This window comes from Adelges cooleyi, unplaced genomic scaffold (genome assembly GCF_023614345.1).
Source record: "Adelges cooleyi isolate 19-005CV unplaced genomic scaffold, UGA_ACOO_1.1 ACOO_flye_CR_arks_rails_tigmint_CR_PRNA_9, whole genome shotgun sequence".
In the NCBI taxonomy this organism is placed as follows: Eukaryota; Metazoa; Arthropoda; class Insecta; order Hemiptera; family Adelgidae; genus Adelges; species Adelges cooleyi.
The window spans coordinates 1,900,220-1,915,050 of record NW_026096579.1 but is presented as its reverse complement, the minus strand read 5'-3'; positions in this window follow the sequence as shown (position 1 = coordinate 1,915,050).

Sequence of the window (14,831 nt, the reverse complement as noted above, 5' to 3'; positions counted from 1 at the left end):
CAATTTCATCACATCATATGAGTTATGTCAAATTCTTCGGTCCATAGTAAATCATGTTTAATCAAAGGGTCATGTTTTGTATCATATCCATTCGGATACATATGTGCATGTCGTATTAATATTGTATTTGATGGCAGTTTGTTATAGCTGTATAGGTAAAATATGTTCGCGCTTTTATTATGTATATTAACATTTCAACCCTGTAAATGTAAACCCATTACATATTTACATACAAACCATATGCCTTGATGTATATTATATTCGTTTTCGTGCGGCGAGAAAGTAAATTACTGCACACTATCCAGTAAGCTTACGAATTTATTTTATTTAGAAAAAATGTGTGTAATTTATAAGCGGAACAACAAGAATAGCTGATTTGCAAAAAACACAAAAATGGTTTTACAAATATTATGCGAAATCCATTATTTTATGCTAATGCATTATGTGTATACTTTTTTGGCGCCTTCTGGTGGAGATATTTTCTTAACTTTTTTTGTTTAAATATAATTTTGTGTTTAATTAACTCCACGGTGCGGTGGTTTGAAAACAGAGTTTTCGGGGAGACACCCGAGTCGCAGCGTTAAACGGATACCGTAAGGCGTTATTTATTGCACACAAGCGGCGTAATATGATAATTAAGATTTCCCGTTATACCTTTACACACACATCCGAAAACAAGCGTGCGTCCGTTTAGGTTAATTCGATGAGAGTTTTTCATTTATGTTAATTGTATACGAATAATAGTGTATAGTAATTATTATCATATATAATATATTTGTTTCAAGATGGCGATCGAATTACCCTCGATGCTCACATTTATTAGGTATACACACGCTAGCCCCACCTACGCGTAGAATTCTATGTAAATATTTAAATTAAAAATGCACGACTTCGTTGACTATTATTATTGTCGACCGGTTTTGATCAGGGCTACCGATATAATTATTGTGCTTAATTAACGTACATTTCACCGCGCCCCCCCCCCCCCATATCGATACTGACCATTTTTTTTATACCAATAATTAGTACTCAATTTGTATAAATTTGTACGACAATTTTATACAAATTGAGTACTAATTATTTGAACAAGAAAATTGGAAAAATAACCATTTTCACACTCCCGGGGGGCTGGGGAAATGAAAAATCAGTAAATGATTTTTTTCTCGTGGAAAGAGATAAGTACAAATGTTCAAAATGATCATATAAATTTATACAAATGGAGTACTAATTTTTGGCATAAAAAAAAATGTAATTATCTCGTTATTTGTACTGGGGGGGGGGGGCTGGAGAAACGTTTCTCCAGCCCCCCCCCACAGTTTTTTCATTTTTCCTTGTAAACTAAAGTCGTACAAATTTTGAAAATAGTCGTACAAATGTATACAAACCGAGTACTAATTATTGGCATAAAAAAAATGGTCAGTATCGATATGGGTCTGGTGAAATGTACGTGCTTAAGTGCCGTCCACCCAAAAAAACGAACAACACAAAAACTCGGGACTGCTCGAACGAGAATAAAATACAATAAAAGCGATTGATCGATACCGGAACCGGATCTTCTTTCTCTTTCTCCTTTAATTATTTAATATTATTATGCCGCGCGATACCGTCGTCCCAGGGAGCCGCCAAGTCGAATCGCTTTTTCTCGGTTCATTCTGCTTTTACGTTGAATAATGCCCTCGGAATTGTCTTTCTGCTTTTTCTTTTTTTCGCTTCTGTATGGCGCTGCAATGCGGCCGGCCGGTCACTATAAATCTATCACCGCACAGTCGGTCGCCGCAAAGACATAATAAATTGTATACTTGGACGCCATGGCTCGCGCCACCGTCAACACATAGGTCAAACGTTGTGGACCATCAATCGCCGCCGCTGTCACACTATCCGACAACCGAGACAACCGAACGTCACCTCTCAAGGCGGCAACACACGCAACAATGTGTTCGTGATGATGTAATAAAATTGAAATCCAATCGTTTGGTCCGTCGAATTTGTCTATACACAGATGAGAGCGGTGCTATGCAAGGGGATGGCGGCTATTTTGTAGTTTTAACGTGCCGAAAATTATCTTATTTTTACACATGACTGTTTTGCGATTAGTGTGGTCCCCCCCCCCCACTTTTTTCGTCATTCCTATGAATTTTCACCATCGTCTGCTTTCTGGAATAAATTCTCAAATTTTGGGCCACACGAAAAAAATATAATATAACGTATACGATGATTTTCAAAATAACCATATTTTGCACATATTTACACTGTAAGGTTTTTTTTCGTTTTATAAATGGTAATTCTCAATGTAAAAAGCGTTATGTGAAATAAAAATCAGCTTAGTAAAATATTATTCAAATTGCTATTGTATATAGTAATGGCTAAGCTAAGCGAATACATTTACTTGAGTTTATTTAGTCTACTCTGCGCTGGATCTACAAACGTTAAAATAAAAACATTGTTTTGATACAATACGTTTCAATAAAACTCTTTTCAAAATCACCATTTTCACCGACTGCCACTTCCCCAAAGAATCCCACTGTTCCACTGTTGGCGTGGCGGTGTGCGTTGGAGGTGTGAGTGAGTTAAAGAACACGAAAGAATAAATATAGTAATACAGTCAGTTTTGACTGAAAGAAGAAAAAAGTTTAAATCGCGCATCTGTACACGGAACGGAAAAGGGAAAAACGAATGAATAATTTATTACCGGCAGATTAATATTTACATTTTTAGTCGCGGCGGATTCAAATAAAAATAACAATAATTATTATTAAAAAAAAGAATCGGTCAAAGGCTCAAGTGTCGCATTAATAAAATAAATAAAACATAACGAGATTATATTCAGAGCTTTAAAGGAAGGGCGAGACCCATTAAATCATTGAAATAATTGAATATTTAATTTATAGGATTCGTTAAAGCAATTAATTCTTTCTCCAACGGTCCCGCGGTGTAGTATTAACATATTATATTAAACGTATAATTCAGTTTTTTCGTAAATTACAAATTTCTAAAAAGAAAACCAATATTTACAATGCAACCGTTTTATGGGCAATACTTAAAAAATGAACAAGTTATTTTTCATTAATAACAACTGCATTCGTTTAATTTTTCGAGATTGTGTCAAACATTAATAAAATAATACCTACTAAATTGATTAGGAACTTTGATCTGACCTACAATTTATTTTTAAATTTCTAAATCGATAATATGCCATTTTTTTTTTACGTTTTATTACTGAATTTTGATATTAAAAAATATTAATAGTTAGTTGGAAATCGACGATAATAGTTCTTACTAAATTACTAAAGAAACGGAAGAATTATTACTTGGTGAAATTAGTAAAACAAATCGGACAAAACACTATGACTTCGACTTGCCGGGAAATGGAGTAATATCAAATATCATTTGATTAAGAGCCGAGTATAATATCCTACATTGAAAGTAAATGAAAGATATAATACACTTTACTGATGAATACATCTACGGGGATAATGTCTTTAATGTAGTTTGTTGATGAGGTCATATTTAGTTTACAATTAAATTAGAAACCATTGTTTTTGATGGGGTTAATTTAAAGTTTAACCATCTGTAACTATATTGCGTGCTGTACAAACACAATTCGACAGAACCGAAAAAAAAAAAATTAGATCAACCTACCAAAGTCGTTCCGAATAATTGTTACTTAAAGTAATTCATTTTCATCGAAGCCATTACGGACTCTTTGGATTAAATATTTCATAGTATTCTATTTTTACCGGGAGATCATTATCAAACGGTTGCTCAACTAAAGATGTTATGTACAGTTAAGTTAATATAATTGTTTTCTTTTTTACGGGCAAGTTTTTTTTTTAGGTACTACGCTATAGCATGATTTATTTTGTTAGATAGATATTTCAAAGCTCCTGACATAAAAGCGTCTATAATATAATGGAATGGTCTACTGAGTTTATCTATTTTATTACTTTTTTTTAAATATTACTTTTACAGAATGTTTCATTTATATAATTGAAATAGAACCGGTGACCTTTGGATCACGGACCAAAGGATTACATTTACAAAATATCATACATGTAAATACTTATTTCTAGTGTGTACATAATTGTATCATCAACTGCACATTTTTAATTTCCTACTGCATAATTTTATTAGTGCTCTGCTACAGCCTAAAAAAAATCTGGATTTTTGTTTTTACAAAAGAAAGGTCTGAAATATATATGTAACTCCAATTTTGGAGGTATCGCTATTTAATATGTGCACATTGACATGAACTCCAGTGATTATATTTTAAATGGTACAATTTGTCAAATTTACTGATTAAACTATTTTATCCTAATATTTCATAATGTTTCATCTTTTTGTTGTTTCATAGTCTTATTTGATTACATTAAAATTTCATTGCAGCACATATAATAGGGTTTTTTTCAACAGTCACTGCCGGTGAATCGAATGAATGTCACGGATGGTCGATTTATTCCTAAAAAACAATTGGATTTTATTTTCCAATTTTCATCATTGATCATATTATGACCAGTGAGCGGTGCGACTGTAGCGGCCTTAATGACTTGCCCACAACCTCATTTCTTTTATGGTCCGCTGAAACCGGGAACGTCTGTGGCTACCAACGCGGTTACCGGTCTATAGCAGCAGCAGCTGTACTTAGAAAAGATAATACCATGAAATGACAAAAGGCTAATCTCCAGTTTAGTTGCTGACTGCTGTAACTGTTATGGTCGGTGTAGTAGTAGTAGTAGGTAGTAGTAGTTGGTTGTGTTCGTAGAGAAGAATCTAATCTATGAGACCTTTCAATGCCAGTGTACTGAGACCGTCCAAATGTCATGCCGATGGACTATAAAAACACAATCTGTTTTATTAAAGAACAATCGACGGAAAATTATCCAACGGAAACGGTTAAATATGATGGCATTAACAATCGATAAATCGAATGGAAATTTATATAGGTAACAATGTAACACACGCTAACGAATAACCGTATTTTGCCTACGAGTAAAACTTTGAATACATAATAATTAAACACTCTTGTGTCGGATAGACTTAATGATGAACTATTCGAGGGAAAATATATTTTCTACTTATAAATAAAGATACGCTTATAATTTATAGCAAAAACAGTTTAAAAAACTCATTATTTAAAAAAGCCAGTTGTTATTTTTTTGTAATTAAAGACATAATAAAAACATTACAATTTCGAAAAACGCGAGTTAATTAAAGTTTTATGTTGGTTTAAAAACAAATAAAATAAGTCGTCCACCTAGCATGGACGATTACTGCAAAATTGTTTAATTTTATATTTTTGTGATAGTTCAGTATTACTAATTACAGTTATTTGGTTTTTATAATGTAAGTCCTGAGTATTATGTAAACCAAACACGGTACTAAACATTATGTAAAATCTTTATTACCAAACTTCTATTAATATTGGTGTTTTTCGAGAGTAAAACCAATAAAAAATGATAAAAAATCAAAATTTAGTTTTTTGTTATTTCATATTAATATAAGGATAGTATGGATACTATTTTGGGAAATTATAAATATATATTTAATACAAATCAAAAATGGTATAATTGATTGTCAGTGTAAATGAGTTGGAATAAATGACATCGCATTAAAAAAACACGAATTTGTTGTTTTATTATGTATTTTTTTTTCATTTGTCTGAGTAGTTTGCAAATAACTTTATACTTAGAAAAATGTCCATAAACTATATTGAACTGTCTAGAAGTAAGTAACCAATCGAATATAGTGATAATCTGAAATATAATCCAAAACCGTTTCCACCGAGATTAGAATGATAAATTGTTTGAAATAAATTGGTAGTGTCTAAATAATTATTGAAACCATCCCGAGGTTTGATTTTCGAACAACACATATTGTGTACCTAATAAAATAATTAACTTATGCAACATATTCTACCGTAGGTATATCGACTTTGAATATTTGTTTGTAGCCGAACGATGACATAATACTTAAGATTTGTCTATTAAATTAATTATGCCCCTGGGTGATAACGATCTACTTTTAAAGTATATTGTATTGTTTGCTACACAAAGGACTCTTTACTATTGAGTTATTTATATTTTCACACCCGGTATGCAAAATTGTTTTTAATGCCATTCATTTTATGAATAATTGTTGTTGCAAATAAATACGTTCGAATAACTATATAGTTACAGTATAAATTGATAATTTTCAAAAACATTTTCAATACGGTCATCGAGTGTTTGGAGCGGACATGTTCAAGAGCACACATTACAATTAACACTATGAAATGCGCGATTCTGGCCGAGTCTAATATTGCATAATGTATAAGTTGTTTTCATTTATTTTTACAGAATGTAAAGGTTGGAGTGGAGCAATTCGCGGCAAACGGTAGCAACAGATATGTGCAATTGTGTCTTGTGAAACATTTGGAAACAATAGGTACTGTCTTATAACACTTTGCTGTCACATCCAGCCAGGCACGCCGAAGGTTCCGACACCGGCAGTCTGTACCCGGTCTTCCCGTTCAAAGTGTACTTAATGTTTAGCTATCCGAATCGGCTTTCTTATACGAGTATGTGTAATGTGTATTGGACAATGAGAAATAAAGTGGATTGGGTAGGCGCAAAATCCTTTAAAACCGTTTTCACGCCTGATAACACACGAAAACCGGCAGCGACAAAATGGTATCATTTCCATTTGTCTTGGTTCAGACAAGTCTCCTTATTTCATGGAATTCCTCTGCGACAACGGACTTAACGCACTGCCACCCTTACCATAAAAGAACCGGAGAACGGTCATTGTGTTGTGCGAGTTAGAATCGAAGTAACTGTAATGTAATTAAAACCACACGAGAAATGACGTTGACCCAAATTGTTACTAATAAAAACAATAAAGAGCCCGATTAGTTTCAAATTATTATGTGACAAGGCTTATACATCCCGAAAAAAGCCTTTAAGTTCGACCATCGCGTTTAGTCACCCCCCCCCCTCCTCAAACAAAATGACGTTGACCCAAAGTTAAATTGTGCTGGCCACAATAGATGTGCTTACCTTATGAAAGAGTACTGTCGAACTTATTCATGTGCCCGTGAAGCACATATAGTAATCTAAGCAATGTCGTTTGTCAATTTATAAACATTCCCCCCCCCCCCAAACGGTTTAGTTGATTTACATCATCTAAAGTAATAGGAACGGTATGGTATTGATTCGTATACATTTTTTTAAATTCCTTAAAGACAGATTTCTCGGAAAGCGTCTTAACGTTTTAAACTTCATTTTTATGAAATTTTGCCCTTGCCGTTCGTCCTGAGCCTTATGCTGAATAAACAAATACCACAAAAAAAAAAAAACAATACATTTTCAGTTTTGCATCAAAGCTATATTATTAAATTTAAACAAAAACAGCAGATTCACTCGACACCACCAAAAGTCAGTAGGAAGGTAATTAAATATTCTGTGAAACGACGACCTTTTCAAGCGTCTTTGCCGCTTAGTCGATCGCCTATAGTCTTTATTTTTTAAATTTATTTATATTATTCGAAAGAATTTCGCTGGATATAATTTGTGCGAACGGAACGATTTGAAATTCGAGTGGTTTTTGAACTGAAATACAGGTCGACGTTTATTTAATTAAACGCATTTTTCATATTCCGAGATCTAAGTTTCGGCGCTTCAGTCGATAGTCACAAGAAAAAATAGGGTCGAGATTTTATTAAAGCGGTATAACTATTATGGTTCATATTTATTTATTTTTTTAACTATTTGGATAATTAACGCATAGACATATGTATATTGCTCCGAAATGAAGGTTACGCTGGAAATTGGAACCAAATTCTTACCAATATAATATACAACAAAGTTAAATTAATAGTATTAATTAAAATTGATGTATGCATAACTATAAATTATTTATAATATATAATATGGATTATTATACTTAGCCTAATATTACGGCTCAACAATGACAAAGTATATAAAATAAAAAATAATGGGATTACTTATGTACTTAAATATGTATAACGATTGTATCGTCAAAAAGAAATGTAAAGCCATTATAAGCCTACTCATATAATTTATTATCTATCAACTAGTTGTAGTGGCATTTATTTACTTGAAAACCATTTTCTAAATTGATTTCTTTAAGTACATTTTTTTTGTGAATTTCTTTTTAACAACTTTGTGGTACGGAGGGTTTTTTTCTTCCAATTTATATAATTACACTATTGATAGTTTTTATTAATTTCTATTTAAACCCATCGAGTATGTAATTTTATTTAACGTCCAGTAAGTACAACTTCATGATTTTTTATGAAATGTACAATCTGTTTTATCGATCCTTAGCTAGATTGGTGTTGAAATGTAGGAATACTATGCGTATTGAGAATGCTATTTTGTGTTTTACTAACGACTTTCAATTACGGTAATTGCATAAGGTTGTGTTGTTCTTACTTTATTTCCATCAGTGTTTAATTACGGGTTGTGCACTAAAAGTAGTTGACAATTTTTATAATAGTGTAATTATACAGAACTTTCAATTGGAAACGAACGCATTTTACAGCACACGACGAAATTAACATAAAACACTTTATCTGAGATTTCGACGGTGTCTGCGATTACCAGATAAACAGCGTCGAGAGACCTCCAGAGTGAGCTTATATGATATAGACGACTAGTAAATGCATCTTTAGAATTTATTATCCCCCAGAGACTGTCGCTTGCATAAATAGACCAATTCCGAATGAAAGTTGGACAACCTCTCGCGTCAACGACATTTCATTACACCATCTGTTTTGGCGCAGTTTACAGTAATAATATATCTATTATGATTTAGTTTAAATTTTTATTCAGACATTTGTAACAAAACGATTAATATGAAAACGTAGGTACAACGAATATTTTACACGAGAAAATTTAACTAATTAAATATTCAAAAGCACGCAGACACTTTAAATAAAAAATATTAAAATAAAAAAAATAATTGAATAATAAAAAATAACGGTGTAATTCGATAGCCTTACACGGTGTGTCCTCGCACCGACGTACAGCCAGTAAGTCGAGACAGAGTTATAGCTAGATAAACTCTGAAACAGTGCTAACAGCTTGACATCCCTTTGATTACTACACCGAATAGTCGTTATGATCATTTTTTATAATTACTGAAGTACACACATTCTTATATCAATTATGAACAATTCTATTTTGACGGTATTGATACTGTTATGAGATAGTTGCCGCTAGTGCTTTAGAAGATATTTTTATTATTGTAAATTAATTCGAACCTCTCGGTGTCTAGCAAATGGTCGGTTTTTGTGTGTTCTTTTCGATTGGTTCGTGAGCCAGTTATATATAACTGACCGTAGAAGTGTTGGTTATGCGTGATTCGAGTGGATTTTCGGACGTAGCTAAAACAACTTCCCACTAATAAGATGGTTTTAATTGAAAAGAACACCGAGAAGCGATAATGACAAAAACTAAAAATGGAAGTTATGTGGGATTTAATGAACGTTGAAAAATTAACCTCTTTATTTCGGCCAAATATCGCGTGTACAAACCAAGAACCCTTGCTTACTTTCGACCTATCTAAAAAAAATATCATAACAAACTTAATTCTTAGAACATCAATATACGGTATAAATCCTCTGATATCAGTGTTATATTATTATAATAGTATTATTTTTAGGCTTAATTGTCGTTTTATGTTTTTTTTTTGCTATCATAGAAAAAGTATAAAAGCAAAAGCATTCAATTTAGCAGTTAATTAAACCAGAGGGATTCGTCCCGAGGAAAATTAGTTCTATTAAATAACCGGAAAGTGAAGCATGGTAATTTAAGTTTAAGCTATTCAATCGAGTATGGCAGGTGTATAGTATTTATCTCTCTTTAAGAAAAATAACAAATATCTGGTTATGAATATCAGCCTTGGAATCTGTAAAATATTTGTCTTAGGGAACATAATATGATGTATTATTTGAACTAAAATTACAATACCGTCTGAAAATGTTGATTTTAATTTGTTAGCTTCACAAGTAATAATTTATTACTGTACTATTATTACAAAATTAATATAACAAGTTAGATATTTTTTTTATCATAAAACTGCTGTTCGATAAACTACTATACAAAAATACTTATGTTAATAGGACAAAACAATATTTACAAATCATATAGTTTACTTAACTAAAACATGAAATACAATCAAAGATGTTCTTATTATAATAGTACTTATAACGTATATTGCAATAGATCAATCATTTTTGTATCCTACTTTTATTTCGGTACAACAGCAAAATTATGTAAAATTAGTGGTTTTTCTGTTCTCATTTCAGTTGATTATATTACACACGTGTATGTGCGGCCCGGGGCAACTGTGCTATTGATTTGTTATCGAGCGGTAGATACGGCCATCTGTTTAAATACATAATAGTAGGTGTAATTACAACACTAGACGTAATAGGAAGTGTTGTGCACTATATAATGTTATAGTGGTAGCAACTGTAGCACCGGAAGAACTATTAGCTGGCAGCAAAGACGAGTTTTGCAGAAGCCCCAGCTGTAGATGACGTGTGGTTAATTATTAACATATTATATTATATTATTATTATTGTTGTCCCTACCGGGTAAGACGATCAAATGGCCGGCACTGTTATTAATGAAACGCGGCGGATGGATATCTCGGACGACATTTGCATAATAATTACCTTGGGTTGCGAGTCCGATAATACGGTTAATTGCTGTCCGAACAATGCCTACCGTTTTCCCTTGCCGGCGTAACTGCTTTTTAACGTGGCTGTAGATCCGACAAAGCCGCCTCCGTAAGATGAAACCGACCGTGCCGCCGGCATCTACCGATTAAGAACCCTCGGGACCCCATACTAAGAAAATCGCCTATCATAAATGTTTATCCACTATTAATGCGACTATTTAATATGTAGTGATCTAGTTGAGGATTAAAGTTTTATTACTTTTGTCCGTGAGTTAGAATTACAAAAAAAAAAGGATGGAAGAAAAGTTAGTTTTTAGAAATGTACCGTTTCATTTTCACATAAAATTCATTCTGTACAATCATTTGATAAGATATTATTTTATATAATTGCCAGATCATTTTTTAGACTTTCAGCACAGAAGTCCTAACGCTTCGCCGAAAAAGAGGGAAATAAATTAATATTTCCCACCCCTTTTTGAGGAAAGGGTTTACGATATTACGATTTTTTGGAGTTTGTCAGCGTTTATCGATAGCGCGATAACCAAACAATATTCCATTTATATTAGAAAACACTTATTCTAATAATATTGCATTTACCGTTAAAGGTGTTCGCTTATTATTGTAGACAATTGAGTGGAATATTGTATATGCATTCAACGAATCCACTCAAAGCTGGGCAAATAAATTATTATATATGTGTATACTATGCTAATGTGTTTTGTGTAGAGTAATTTTTTATGAGGTAAGATCTACCGTTGAAGAATTTCTGACATCTTGGATTGAGGATTCTCCGAAACTTTCATTTTGACATAGCCGTCCATCATAAAATGATTTATATGTTTTCCATACCAGACTCGCTAAATACAAAATGCTAATCGACAGTAAAATTATTTCTAGTTATATTACTCGCACTGTTAAAAATTATTACTGAAGGAAGTTTTTACTAACCGTTACCCGTTGGTTAATAAAATTCACAAGACCCGAGTCACTGTAAAATTAATAAATTATTTAACTTATAGTTGGCTAAGCAATGGTCCGTATTTTTCTATCCAATAATCTACATTACCCAATGATTTATTTGTTATCTTATGCGCTATGCTTTATTGGTTCAATCACAATATACGATATTTCACACATTATCTCAAGGTAGTTAAACTGTGACTTTTATTTATTATTTTACTGGCTGTCTGAATTTAGTATTGGTCTTGGCTCATGAATTTCATAGTGGTTCAGTTTATAAAATGTTTACTGGCAGTGTTACGGTGACAGCCGTGTAGTATAAAAATAATATTCATTATTATTAAATATAAACCCTTAAAACGATTTATCGTTTTCCTTTCATACTTTTCTACAAACTTTTCTACTTGCCAATCACAATATTAGGTACTTATAGTAGAGCAGCACTCTGTAATACGATTATAACTATATTGTGCTACTATTAATGGACCGTGTCTGTAGTCGATTACAGAAAAAAAACGAAATACACAAAACCGTTAATAACAATTATTCAGTGAACAAAAAATATCAATTGATTAGTTTTTTTCTGATAAATTATTGAAACGTTTATTGTTGTTCTGTATAGTGTTTTTATAAGTAATGTTAAATTATAAACTTCGTGGAAAACAAGTAAAACTTATAAAAATATTGTATTATTCAAAAGCGACAAAGAAAAATTCATTCTTTTTATAATAATAATTAATACATATCAGTTAACATGTTTCAAACAACTCTAAAAACAATTGTCCATAGAAAAACATGATGGTAAATGGTAATCATACTTCATATTACTTATCACTACAAATGATACTACCAAAAAAAAAAAACATTTTCAATTACAAATGTTTTTGAAAACATAATTTTCAGAACTTAACTGTGGATGCTTCACAAGCTTAATCAATATAGATATATTTCAAATCCTTTGTTTATTTTGATAGTTCAAATAATTGTCTACAAACTTTCCCTTACCAGGAATGTTGTGAGCTTTCTGCAGCACATTATTAGCATTATGTTCGAGGTCTTGGCTTGTTATATTTATATTGTATTTAGAACGTTTTGGTTTTCCTCATTTTTTATTCTCGCGAGTTTTATAATATAGTAATTTATACAGTTGTGAATTGTGAGTTTTGCAATTATATTTCTAATTCTACTTAAAGACTATACTGGGTTTCATTGTTTGAACATTGATGACTATACACACTGATTACATTATTAATACTACTTTTAATATGTATACTTTTAATACACTCAGTAAGGAATTTATTATATTTGCTACCCACGACATTTATCCATGTACTATATCACAGACTTATTTTTTTTGATAGTATTCTATAAATTACACTTGGTCAGTATACTTTGATTTATAGATGGGAGATTAACATTTTATATTGAACATGGGATGTATCCCGCTTGACGTCCGTAGCACAGATCCCATTTTTAATACTCTTCAAAAGATTTGTTACTTATGTAGGATTTTTCTATATATACGTACACTAGTACATTTTTATAAAATATTCCTAAATGTAATAAATTAAATTGTGCAACCAACCTTAATAACACATATGTGTAATTCCGCTTTTTTGAACTTTACATGGGGTTATTTGGCCAATTCTATTGTTTCAAATGGTAGATTTCAAAAGAAAAGGGAATACTATTTAAAAAAAAAACATGCATAAAAGTGTTATTGTATTCATATCTATAAATAATAGGGTTTTTAACAAAGAATACCATAGTTAGCCTAAAATTAATTCTTAATTAATAAATCATTTTTAATTTGCATTTGTTTTGATGTTGATCGATTATCTTACAATGCTATTTAAATACTTAATATCATGATAAATAGGTTGTTTAGTCATTATTAGACGTTATTATTATAGCAAATAATCTAGTTAAAATTTAAACCAAAAAAAATAAATTATTTAAAAAAATAAATACAACAAAACATGTATAAATATAAACCCAATTTGTATAATATATCATATGGATTAATAGCTAAGTATAAAATATGTATTAACTTTAGTATTGAATACAAACTATCGATAAATAAACAAATAATAGCTATACGCCTATATTTTGCATATTGTAATAGTCGGTAAAATAATAATAATTGTTTTTATTGATAATTATTAAATTATAGTTATCGTATAATCATTTTGCTTTACAATAGGTAACAGAATTAATATATTTGTTCGTTTTTTAATAAACTTGTTAAGTTTATATGAACCGAAATTGAAAAAATCGAAATCAATTGCTCTGACTCTTGATAATTAAAAATTTCAAAATAAAAAATTGTCATTTTTTTTTTGAGAGAGATTTTTTTAAAGTAAAAATTTTTACCAGTAAACCCAACTCATTGGTATACCGAACGGAAATGACCAAAAGTCGTAGAGCCCTTATGGAAACTGTGTGTGCACTAAACGGTCGTGACGAATTGACGGTAGATAACACGATGATGTCGAGATGCGTTGGACGAGTGGGATTCAAGTGTACCACGTTATTGTGTTTGTCAGACACTGCTGGAGGTCTTTTGCATGCCGCCTTGGTGTCACACGAAAACAAACAATTTCAGACTGCCGGACAAAGCGCGCGCCAGAGACAGATTAGATTTATGCAGGTAAAGGTGCCACGCCGGTGTCTTTTGAGCGATGCGATGGCGGCATACCGACTGCTCCCTCTCGGTGCTGCTGCTGCTGTGCTGACAGTGTCGGTCCACTCTCCTCTCACCGTATACTTACCCGGATTAATGACCATGTCGGGTAGGTACGTTACTGTCGAGTTTACCTTGAATTCAACGAGTTGCAACGATGCCGCAATCGCATTCAAATTGATTTGTGTATTTACAATAATTGTTTTTTTTTACAGAGGACCGAACTTTTATCTGTGTGTGTGCCAGAACAAACTTTGCTCCCTAGACTGCCCTCCCTCACACGAGCACACCGTTGATGGAAATTTAAATACTGCATTGGATATTATATAATATAATTGTACCCATAGGTATGCATGAGCGTTTGAGACGGATGCTACACGGTCACGACAATCTTTGTTTCTATTGACTTTTAAGTAGTCTTATAATTAAAAACACCTATTATTTTTAAACCCGAACAGAGATAATATTTTTAAGGCTCGTATTTTTGTTGATTTTTAAAAGTGTA